This window comes from Felis catus, chromosome F1 (assembly GCF_018350175.1).
Source record: "Felis catus isolate Fca126 chromosome F1, F.catus_Fca126_mat1.0, whole genome shotgun sequence".
Lineage (NCBI taxonomy): Eukaryota > Metazoa > Chordata > Mammalia > Carnivora > Felidae > Felis > Felis catus.
In genome coordinates this window covers 30,382,969-30,395,196 of record NC_058384.1, presented here as the reverse complement: position 1 = coordinate 30,395,196, position 12,228 = coordinate 30,382,969, and the positions used below count along the sequence as shown (strand labels likewise).

The 12,228-nt window shown below is 38.0% G+C and overlaps 1 long non-coding RNA gene across 1 annotated transcript; it reads left to right on the top strand.

Moving 5' to 3' along the window:
• Nucleotides 1-6,981: 6,981 nt before the first annotated feature.
• On the top strand, nucleotides 6,982-9,698 carry LOC109495642. The gene is made up of 2 exons (XR_006591942.1): nucleotides 6,982-8,990; nucleotides 9,318-9,698. It is a non-coding gene; the product is annotated as an uncharacterized LOC109495642 (long non-coding RNA).
• Nucleotides 9,699-12,228: the final 2,530 nt, after the last annotated feature.

The following is a 12,228-nucleotide window of genomic DNA, read 5'->3' as shown; positions in this document are numbered from 1 at the left end:
TAAGGAAATCGGATGTACTTGAAAAACATTTTTCCTCAGTATTAGTTGATTGCCATCATTTGTGATTGTTAATGTTCTATAAAGTTACTGCCAACGCCGTAATAGTGAATACCGAACAATTGCTTCTAGTGGGGATACAGGCTAGGTTCCCCTGAGCCTCTGGTCGCATTTTAGCCACCTAATTGATACATAACCTTGGTTTATATGTGTTTCTGCTTAAAGACACTTCATTTAGTATATATTTTTGACTCCTTAACGTTGAATTCGTGGCCGAGCCTGAGTGAAGCTTAGCTAACATATTTATTTTCTCCATAAGGCACGTCACAGAAATGTGCTTAGGATCCTAAGCACTTAGGACAGCGCTTCAGCACTACCCTTGGGGACCATTTTAAACAGCAAAATCACCAACGAAAGCACAAAAATGTGGAAAACATAGTACTAAATAGACTGTGAAGAGGACAGTTGTTTATAATGTGAGGGCTGAAACAGGAAGGCAAGCTTTGCTTCCTTCAAGCTCAGCTGGGAGTATGCAACAACAAAAATTTTCACCACTCTGCATGTGTCCATGAATGAATGTAAAAGCACTTGCAAGTATTGGTTTTGGAGTTACAGATAAATTTTAGTAGGTAGGCAAATTCACAAATACATAGTGCATCAATAATGATGGTCAGATGTATTTCTATTTTATATTGCCCTCTTTTCTGGTTGTACTAAAAATTTTGCAGTTTATTATATTTATTGGCTACTTTTTTGTATGTCTTATTTCCATAATGAGATTGTAAGTTCCTTGTGAGCAAGGACCATGACCCATTATTTTCAAAATTTACCCCACCTAGTGCTGTGCTAAGTACACAGTAGATTGTAGATATTTTTGAATGAATGATAAACACAGGGCCAGAAGTAGAGCAGATCTGTGAATGAGCAGAAACTTCTCCCTCTAGTACATCCTATGTCCTCTGGTTTGTAATGTGTTAAGGAGAAATGTAACACTTTGAAATAAGCAAAAAAGATTAATGGATGTCCTTTCAATGGAATGCTGGAGTTTGGAGGATTGTCTGATCCTGAAAGATACTCACCTTTATCTTGAATCAGACTATTTTAGAATTCTGTAGTGATTAAAGTTAACTTGTAGACAACAGATGGTAATACAAATGACTATTATCTGTGAACATGTGAGTTGAGTTCTATCCAATGGAGAGAGAACTCTCCTTCTCTGCAGAAAAGCCAGTTTTGCATTCATTTGCAAGGTCAATATTCCTGATCTGTAAAGTGTCTGCTGTTTGGATTCTCCTGGAACAAATTGTAACATCTATCAGAGAAGGTTAATAAAAGAGTTAAATAAAATCCTTTTGTATAACTACTTTTTAAATTCTTTCTTTTAGAGTTATCCTTTAACAGTTTTGCAGTTCCCACCAAGATGCCCAGTGTATTCGTTGGACAGAACCAGACCAACTTATGACCAGGGAGCTCTAGCTCATGGATTGCCAAGTGTAGGTATTTCTTTTCCTGCTTTCAGAGGTGGATCTGAAGGACACCAGAATTTTCTTCAATTTCTGTTTTCCTAATTTTAATTTTCTTCTCCACTGGTTTTGTGTTTTGGTTTGTATATGGTCAATAAATTATGCCTCTCCTGTGGCAGCAGTGATTGGCAATTTGGTAGTGTGGTCTGGCCACTTGGTGATCTCTGTAAAAGGATTAATGGCTTACAGAGATCTTTTTTGTATGGAGTGAAAGACAGCAGAGAATCTGGCTTGTTATTCTTGTTCATTTGTCTGTCTATTTTGAGCTCAAGAATTCTGTGCCCACTGGGAAAAACAACTCTTTGGCATCTCGACTAGTGAGATTTTGTGCTTCTGTGTTGACTCTTGACACGTGGCTGAAATTGTAGACTCAAAGCCATAAGTTCTCTATTTGCCTGTATGTCTATGTGCCTGTTATTTATGAAGGGCTTTACCTCTCATTATATGAACGTGAGATGTCCTACATCTGGAAGATATTACTAAGTGAAATTATGAAGTTTATTTTACTAAAGGAGCTGCACTCTAATTGGTTTATAGAGATAAATTAGCACTTGTATAAATATTTTTAAAACATTTTATTTTTAAGTAATCGTTGCACCCTGTGTGGGGCTTGAACCCACAACCCAGAGATCAAGAGTCATATGCTACACTGACTGAGCCAGCCAGGTACCTTAGCACTTCTATAAGTTTAATTCCTAAAATTACTTGAAAAAAAAGATAAAGACACTTTAAATATGATATACTTAAAAGAAAAATATATTATTATAGAAACTAATAAGAAATGTTGTAAGAATCAAAGTTTACATAATTAAGGTCAATCTCTAGTGAGCAGGTGATTTCTTTCTTGAAGTAGTTTAATGTTAACTAGAAATGGGTAGAGACATTGATTGATTGATGTTTCAAAATACCATCCCATCATAATTGCACAGATAGTCATGGATTGAGGCAGTGAAGAATGGTGGTCAAGAAAACTTCAGGGTCCAAGGTCTCTACTAAAAGGAAACCAAGTTGTTTGGACAAGCATACAGATACTCATCAGCTAGTAGGGGACTCCTTAAGACCTCAGGAACTTGAATTGACTGGACTGGGATGTGAGTAGCAAATATGGCAAAGTGTGAGTTAATAAATCTCTCCCAGAGGGACTGATGTTTAAAAGAAAGTGGAAGTGCTTGAAATCCCACATTTCTGTGATATGGGGACTCTCAAGAATTCCTAGACTAATGAGTTTTTGTGTTTCTGTGTTTACTCTTTGTCCGTGAACGTTCTTCCTGCCCAAACTATAAAGCAGGTAGGACTGCTCTCTTTCACTGAAACTGCCAAGGCTGATTATGAAGAGAGATGAGATGGAGAGATGCAGTGGCATGAAGTCAGAGAGTGTCTCTCCTCCTGAGGAGTAAGTCACTAGTGGAGGCACTTTTCAGGGTGTAACAGAGGTTCAGCGAAGCTCATGAAGGAATTAAGTACTGTACAACTAGAAATAGACATGGCTAGAGCTATGGAAATGTGGCCGAAGAGAAAATAATACTCAGAATACAAATTTTTAACAATAGCAGAGAGACTTAGAATTATTTGAAAATTGTTTTTCCAGTCCTTAAGCAGGGAAGTGACCATTTCAGCCTCTGGACTGGGATGTCCAGATTGTATCGGCAAACAAGGCAGAGCCAGGAGAAAGAAGAAAAGTCCAAAACAAACTGAAACAGAAACGTTTTACTTTGACACAACTGGAGAAGGCCTTCGCTAGTTTCTAGAGAACAGAAAGAATCAGAAGGTAATACCATATTCATCAAAGGTTACAAACTTGCAGTTATAAGATGAAGTTCTGAGACCTACTATATAGCATGGTGAGTATAGTTAATAATAATATATTGTATATTTGAAATTTGCTAAGAGAGTAGATCTTAAATGTCCTCAACACACACACACACACACACACACACACACACACACACACACACACAAATAGTAACTAGGTGAGTAGGTGAGGTGATGGGTATGTTAAGCTTGATTGTGATAAGCATTTAAAAATGTATACATATATTAAAACATCATGTTGCATACCTTAATATATAGTTTTTAGTTGCCAATCATACCTCAATAAAGCCAGGGGAAAGAAAATAAGTTGATACCATAACAAATGCATAACATTTGTAGTTTGTTAAGTTCCAATTTAAATAATCTTTCCAGGTACTGTTTTAGTTATACCTCTTTATCAGGTATACTCCGATGACATTTGCGGTTAAAATTCATTCACTCATTTGTTTATTCATTTATCCCTACACCCAGCTTAAGAAGTCAAGTGTTACAAGAGCCGCCTGAGTGGATCAGTTGGTTAAGCGTCCCACTTCAGCTCAGGTTATGATCTCACAACTCATGAATTCGAGCCCCATGTCAGGCTCTGTGCTGACAGCTCAGAGCCTGGAGCCTGCTTCAGATTCTGTGTCTCCCTCTTTCTCTGCCCCTCCCCTGCTTGTGTTCTCTCTGAAAAGAAATAAAATAGGGGCGCCTGGGTGGCGCAGTCGGTTAAGTGTCCGACTTCAGCCAGGTCACGATCTCGCGGTCCGTGAGTTCGAGCCCCGCGTCAGGCTCTGGGCTGATGGCTCGGAGCCTGGAGCCTGTTTCCGAGTCTGTGTCTCCCTCTCTCTCTGCCCCTCCCCTGTTCATGCTCTGTCTCTCTCTGTCCCAAAAATAAAAATAAACATCGGAGAAATAAAATAAACTTAAAAAAAAAGAAAATATTACAAGTATAGTTGAAGCCTCTTGGTACCCCATACACAATGCCATTCCCCTTCATCTTCCCAAAGGTAACTACTATCCTGATTTTGGCTCTTTTCATTCCCATGTACTGTTAAGTTTTCCATTGATTTTAAGTATTATGTACAACATATAATATTTTAAAACTAAATTTTAGACATCTTAAAACTAGAATGTTATACTCTGCATCTTTCTGCGACTTGTTTTTTATTCTCAACGTTATAAGATTTTACTCATGTTTCTACTTCTAATTCTGGTTCATTCACTTTTTCCTACTGCACACAGTATTCCAAATACAAATCACAATTTACTAATCCTTTATTCTGCTGATACACATTTACGTTGTTTATAGTTTTTTACTATTATTACTAATGCTGTTATGAATATTCTTGTATGTCTCCTTGCTCGCATTTGTGATTTTTTTAAACATTTTGTTTCTTTATTAATGTTTGTTTATTTTTGAGAGAGAGAATGAGGCAGACTGCCAGCGCAGGAGGGGCAGAGAAAGGGAGACACAGAATCTGAAGCAGGTTCCAGGCTCTGAGCTGTGAGTCTGATGAGCCCAATGTGGGACATGAACTCAAAAACAGAATTGAGAGATCATGACCTGAGCCGAAGTTGGAAGTTCAACTGACTGACTGAGCCACCCAGGCGCCCCTGGGATGTTTTCTTTACATGTTCCTAGAATTGGAATTGCTGGCTGAGAGGGAATAATACATCCTCATCTACTAGAAATTGCTCTCCAAATTGGTTGTACTTCTACTAGGTGTGTATAAAAATTCCCTTATGCCAAATACTAATTTCATTTCTATTCCTAACAAAATATCTAATAAAAATCTTACTTCTGTCTTCTTCCCAAATAAGACTTTACTAGACGTTAACTTTTCACTAAACATTGCTACCCGTATTTCTTAGTTTATTTTGTTCCCTCAAAATTAGCCTTTTAATAGTAAGCAAATTCACCAACATATTCAAAAAAATTTCTTTGCTCTTTCTTGTTTCTTAGCAAATGTTTGTGATAAGGTCTCTTAGTTTTGTGTCACTGATAATATCTTTACTTTGGTTTCTTTCTTGAATGATATTTAGGGTTTGATATACTTTGAGACCCACAGTTATTTTTCCATAGTATTCTTAATTACTCATTGTGTTCTAACATCTATTGTTGCTGATTAAGTCTGCTGTAAGTCTAAATGTCATTCCATTGCAGCTAACCTGTCCTTTCTCCTGTTGGTTTTTAAGATCTACTTTGTATATGTGGAATTGCTTTTTTCTTTTTTTTCTTAAAGTTTATTTATTTATTTTCAGAGAGCCAGAGAGAGAGCACAGGTGGTGGAGGGGCAGAGAGAGGGAGACAGAGGATCCAAAACAGGCTCTGTGCTGAGAGCAGAGAGAGCCTGATGTGGGGATTGAACTCATAGACCATGAGATCATGACCTGAGCCAAGGTCAGAATCTTAATAGACTGAGCCACCAGGCGCCCCAGAATTGCTTTTTACTAATTAGCATTCAATGTGAACTTTCATTCTGAAAACTTCTTTGTTCAATTCAGAAATGTTGACCCCATTATCTCTGTGAATATTGTTTTTCCCACCATTTCCTCTATTATCTTTTTCTGGAATTCCTATTAGATCACTATTAAACCCTCTTCATTCTTTTGTCTTCTGACTACTCTTAACCACTCCTCTTGTCCTCTTCCTTCTCTTTCCTCTCCTTTTCATCTTATCTTGCTATGTGGAGATCTGGGTGAATCCTCAGTTCTATTAATTTACTAAACTTTTTCTTCAACTGAGACCAGAGTGTATTTTGTCTATTGAGTGTTTACTTCAATGACTATATTTTGTTATTTCCAGGATATCTAGTAGATGCTTTTCCATGTCAACCTTTTGTTTTTCTCCTTGCTTTTATAATTCCTTGTATTTTTTCTTTTAACTTTCTTAGAGAATACTTAAATATGCTTACATGCTTATTTAAAACTCATTTTCGAATCATTTTCTTATGTTCATTTCATCTGGGATAAACTTATCTCCTCTAATTTTGTTGGTCACTGTTCTAAGTATGAATTTCCTTATATGTTTTGGAATTTTGATATACAGACATCCTGATTAGGAAATTTGTTTGTTTGTTTTTCTCACTCTTTGTTAACTCGTAGTTGCCTCCATTTTTCCCCAAGGAACTCCCAGACTAGAATTAGGACTTATATTCCTGGCTTAGGCTTGTCTGGCTATGCTATTAAGAGAAATTACAGATCCAGTCTCTGAACTAGTGGGCAGCTTGGCCCAGGTCCTGGGTGTCGTGCTGTGTCACCTTTCTCCTGGCTCCCTAAGCCATGGCTCTAGAAGGAGTCACTGTAGCCCTTTTTAACTTTTTTTCATGGGTGAAGAAGCCCCTGGTTTCAGCAGTGAACTTGAATCCATCCCTTCCCTTTCTTGGGAGGATTTTTGGTCCCTGTACACAGCAGTACAAAATTCCTAGATGGGGAGCCCAGCAGGCCTCAGCTTTGGTGTTCTGGGCCTTAGAGAGGTTTATATGGTTTCTGAGCATGATAATGGTTTGTATTGTTTTTAATTTAGTTTGAGAGACAGAGAGAGAGAGAGAGAGAGAGAGAGAGAGAGAAAGAGAGAGAGAGAGAATGAATGAATGAATCCCAAGCAGGCTCCAAGCCCAGCATGGAGCCCAGTGTGGGGCTTGATCCCACAACCTGTGAGACCATGACCTGAGCCAAAATCAGGAGTTGGATGCTCAACTGACTGAACCACCCAGGCACCCTCTTTATTTGTTTCGTAATTTCTCTTTCTATATTTTATGTGTCATTGATACGTGTTTGGAGCAGAGGATGTCTTCAATGCAAGAAATTACAGGTATCTTAGCTGGAAGTATAGATACGTTGGATTATATTGCATTATATATTGCCTTATTGTCCAGAAACAATTTATTTATTTATTTGTAAGTGCAAAGTCTGTGCTTCAAGAATTATGAGGACGTTGAGATTCAATGTAACATAGGAAATGGGAAGACTCTCAGGTGTCAGATAGACCTGGGTTTTAACACAGACCTGACACTTCCCTGTGGAAGTAGCAAATATATCATCTCCTTGATAACAGTTACTTCATCTCTAAAAGGGGGATAATAATACCTGTAAAATATTGTGAAGCTTGAATAAATGATAGCTGTGAAGTATCTGTTATAAGACACAGAGAGACATGTTTTGTTTTATTTTACATCCGCTTTGTAGGCAAAATAACATTGAAAACATACACTTTGTTAAGTAAACTAGCATATACCAGGTAGATAATACACATATAGCAGAACCATATACAGACTCTTTGGGAAATGGTACAAAGGAAATTAAAAATAGAAGATAAAAATGTTATGAAGTCAAATGAGAAGTAATATAGTATGGATACAATACATGACAGAAATATCTATCTGATACTTTCATATTTTTAAGCCAAGGATGGGTATGCAAATATATAAACTATTTTGAGCCATTAATTGTTACAAATTTCCCCTGCTTGTCAAGAAACTTTGTATTTGTTAATGAGTGAAGTTACATAAATACACACATGTACCTAATGCTTATATACGAACATGGGATATAAAAATTACTTTTATCCCTTTGCCCTTAAAAAACAAGATTTGGCAACATGTAGATTGCAAGGAAAAGCTGAAAAAAAAGATGAAAATCCAAATTTGAAATGTCTCTCAACTCCCACACATGTTCTTATATATTACTTTCAGCCTCCAAATTATGAAAAATGTTTCTGTAGAACCTATCAACTCTCTCAATAAAAATATCCCAGGTTGTCATGGTGACATAGTTCTTTCCCCTGCAGAATCCTGTAGTCTGGTACAGCGATTTCCTAATTCTTTATGGTTGTGGAATGTTTCCTTTCTTTTTTTTTTTTTTTCACATGGTTTCTCATTTTTCCAATCTAAGATTACATCTTAGCCTGCTACGATGGTGGCAAACTAAAGATTTAATTTGAAACAAGGAAGATTTAAATAGTGGTCTTATAATAGTAAATTAATCTGGAAAGCTGATGGAATGTATGTATGAGTGTATGTTCTGCAGTCGTCTTTGATGAAAACATTACAGCACTCACCCCTTGCTAGAATCTATTTCTTTCCTAACCTGTGTGGGCTGATTAAATTAAGAACTCTCAATGTCCAGGCTTTTAAACCAGAGGTACAATTCTAGGAGTTTGGTAGTCAGAATATGAAATTTAGATTAGCCTTTTTCTCCTCTCTATCCCAAATGCTTTGTTCTTCCCATCTCTCAATCCTGAATGGGGCTTTGCAGATTTGTGAGTCCCTATAGTGCAGAGACTTGTGGATGTTATGGAATAGAGCTCACCTCTGACAAATTATCTTGCTGCCTGGTTTGGTCTGTTTTAGGGCTCCTAGGGTTATCTTTCTGGGAAGATATTAAGGAGTAAGAGCAGCCCTCAGCAGGGGTTCCTTGGACACCGGGGAGAACGAAGAGACTGAGCAATGGAGCGTCAGAGGAGAGCATGAGAAAGCTGCACGCAAGAAAGAGCAAAAACACTCTGTGGTTGTTTAATATCTCCTTGAAGAGAGGGACTTTGTCTTTTGTTTGTCTAAATAATGAGTAAGTCAGTGGCTGTTTGGTGGTGACTTTACCAAGTATTTTGACTCTGCCTGTGCCACTGGACATTTAGCTGGAAGGATCCTTTGGTGAAGGCTAACATCAAAGTGTAAGGTAGGTATTAACTTTCTTTAATGAATTTTTAATTCATAAACAGTTACCTTAAGCTTGGGAAATCTGGGGTCATGGATGTCAAAAAAAAAAAGATTTAAGGGAATCTTTGAGCTATTATAATATTTTGAAAAATCTCATAGGATAATTTTAACGGGACTATGGATGAATTGGAGGCAGGTAGGTAGACCGGGGTAGTTTTTATTTTCTTTGAAAATTTAAAACACTTACTAATTGGGCACATAAGTACATAAATCTTAAATGTTCAGCTTGATAAATTTTCATGTGTGTGCACTTATGTAACTGCTAACCGGAGCATGAACTTTCCAGTGTCCCAGACGTCTCTCAGGTGCTTCTCAGGTGATGCCCATTGTACCTTTCACCGCCTGCCCCCTCTCCATCCTCTGTGGATAACCACTATTCTGACTTCTATCGCCATAAAATTGTTTTAGTTTCTTGAATTTTCTGTGAATGGGATCATAGAGTATATACTCTTAGGTCTGGCTTCTTTTGCTCAACATTATGTGTGTACATTCTTCCTTGTTGATACATGTACCAGTAGTTCTTCCTTCTTAATTGTTGTGTAAATGCCATTGTGTGATTTATACCACATTTAACTTATCCGTTTTACTGATAATTGACACTTGGGTTGTGGCAAATTTTCAGACCTTCTGAATAATAAACTTTCCTGTGTGTGTCTTTTTAAATGGATATACTCACTTTTCTTGTGTATATCTCCAGGAATGAAATTGCTATTATTATCAGTATTTTTACCTTTAGTCATTCTGGGACCACAATCTGTTAGGTGGACATTTGAGTTGTTTCCATTTGGGGGCTATTATGAACAGAGCTGCTATCAATATTCACATGTAGGTCTTCATATGGATATATATATATATATATATATATATATATATATATATATGTATATATATATATTATTTCTCTTGGGTAAAATACCTATGAGTGAGATTGCTGGGATATATAGTAAGTGTATGTTTAACTTTATAAGAAACTGCCAAATTGTTTTCCAATGTGGCTGAGTCATTTTGAATCCCCACTGGCAACCTATGAAAGTTTCAGTTGCTCCTGTCCCTGTCAACATTGGGTAACACCAGTCTTTAAAATGTTAGCCATTGATGGGGCGCCTGGGTGGCTCAGTCGGTTGAGCTTCCAACTTTGGCTCAGGTCATGATCTCACGGTTCGTGGGTTCGAGCTCTGCGTCGGGCTCTGTGCTGACAGTCTGGAGCCTGCTTTGGATTCTGTGTCCCCCCTCTCTCTGCCCCCCGCCCCTCATGTTCTCTCTCTGTCTCTTATTTTTTTTTTTATTTTATTTTTTTTAATGTTCATTTATTTTTGAGAGAGAGGTGGAGAGAGTGTGAGCCAGGGAGGGGTATAGAGAGGGAGACACAGAATCTGAAGCAGGCTCCAGGCTCCGAGCTGTCAGCACAGAGCCCGATGTGGGGCTTGAACCCATGAACTGTGAGATCATGACCTGAACCGAAGTCAGACACCTAACCGACTGAGCCACCCAGGTACCCCTTAAATTGAACTTTAATAAAAGAAGTATTAATCTTAAAAATCAAAGCATCTGCAAATAGCATTTTTTCCGTGCACAACTGCTGATTTGGAGGAACCAGCAACTTCCTGTTGGCCTGAGCACAGCATGGAGGCAAGGGGGCTGTCCACACGCCTGGCCCAAGGTGGTTCATGAAGGCATGTGGGGAGCACCATGGAGAGGTCTGTTGATTGTTGGGATTGAGGTCTGGGGGGAGACTTCGGTTCCCAAGGTATGGAGAGGAAAAAGAAACACTGACAGCGTAGGATCCAGGGAAGGAAATGGAGTCACATAAGGTTCTCTCTCAGAAGCTAAACAAGGACAGGGAAAATGAGAACTTTCAGGGAAGAACATGCAGAAATGTTTTTGCTTTGCATCGAATGAAAGCTTATAGTGACCAGGAATAAAACAGGTATTGGTCTCTGTGATACTGGAAATTAATTATCGTTAGTTTGGACCTTTAAGTAGAATTCAGTATGTGTTGAGAGTAGGCCAAATTTCAAAGTCCCATGAGAAAGGAGGGCTTTGAAAAATAATGGACACTTAGGCCCTACCACAGAACAATCGAATCAGCCTCTCTGGGGGCAGGGGCCGGGCATCAGTGTTTTTTTGTTTTCTCGGGAAGTCTTTTTAATTCTCTGGGCATCTGTTTCCTACTGTAAAATAAGACTGGAATAGATGATCTCAAGGCTCCAACTAGCTCCAACATTCTGTGATTCGTGGAGGAGAAACTGCCGGGCCATTCATTATTAGTTCAGATACTGACCTGCCTGTCGCCGCAGTTCAGTGGCCCACTCAGTCCGGAGGAATTTCACACAGGAAAGAAGATGCTAGCAGTCACTCCAGAGAGTCAGGCAGGGACTTTTATAGTTGGTCAGGGAAACAAATGAGAAAACAAATAGCAACAACAAAAGCAGGCTCACTTCCCTTCGGTTGTCTGTGTACTTGCTCCTAAAATGAACGTGAACAGGCAGAGAGTGACAACTCTCAAGTGGAGGCTTGGGTGTTGTAGATCTTACCGTTCTGGAGGTCAGAAGTGGGATGTAGTCTCACAAGTCTTCTCCCTCTCTCTGTCTCTTAAAAGTGAATAAAGATTTAAATTTTTTTTTAAATGTTAGCCATTGTTTTGGTCGTAAGGTGATATCTCAATGTAGTTTTTTTTAAATTAAGATAAAATTCACATAACATAAAAGTCACCATTTTAACCACATAAAGTATATAACTCAGTGGTTTTTAGAATATTTGCAAGCTTGTGTAATCATCACCACTAATTCCAGAACTTTCCATTATCCTTAAAAGAAACCCCATACCTCCCAATTTCCTCATCCCCTTTCTCCCTCCATCCCTTGTCAACCACTAATCTCCTGTCTGTCTTCACAGATTTTTCAATCTGGACACTTTATATAAATTAAATTATGTACTAGTTAGACTTTTCTGTCTGGCTTCTTTCACATAGCATAATCTTTTCAAGGTTCATCGATGTTGTAGTATGTATTAGTACTTTACTCCTTTTTATGGCTGAATAGTACTTCATTGTATTGGATAAACCATATTTTGTTTGTCTTTTCATCAGTTTATGGATACTTGGGTTATTCCTACTTTTTAAAAATTTTTTTAATTTTATTTTTTAAATTTACATCCAAATTAGTTAGCATATAGTGCAACAATTATTTCAGGCATAG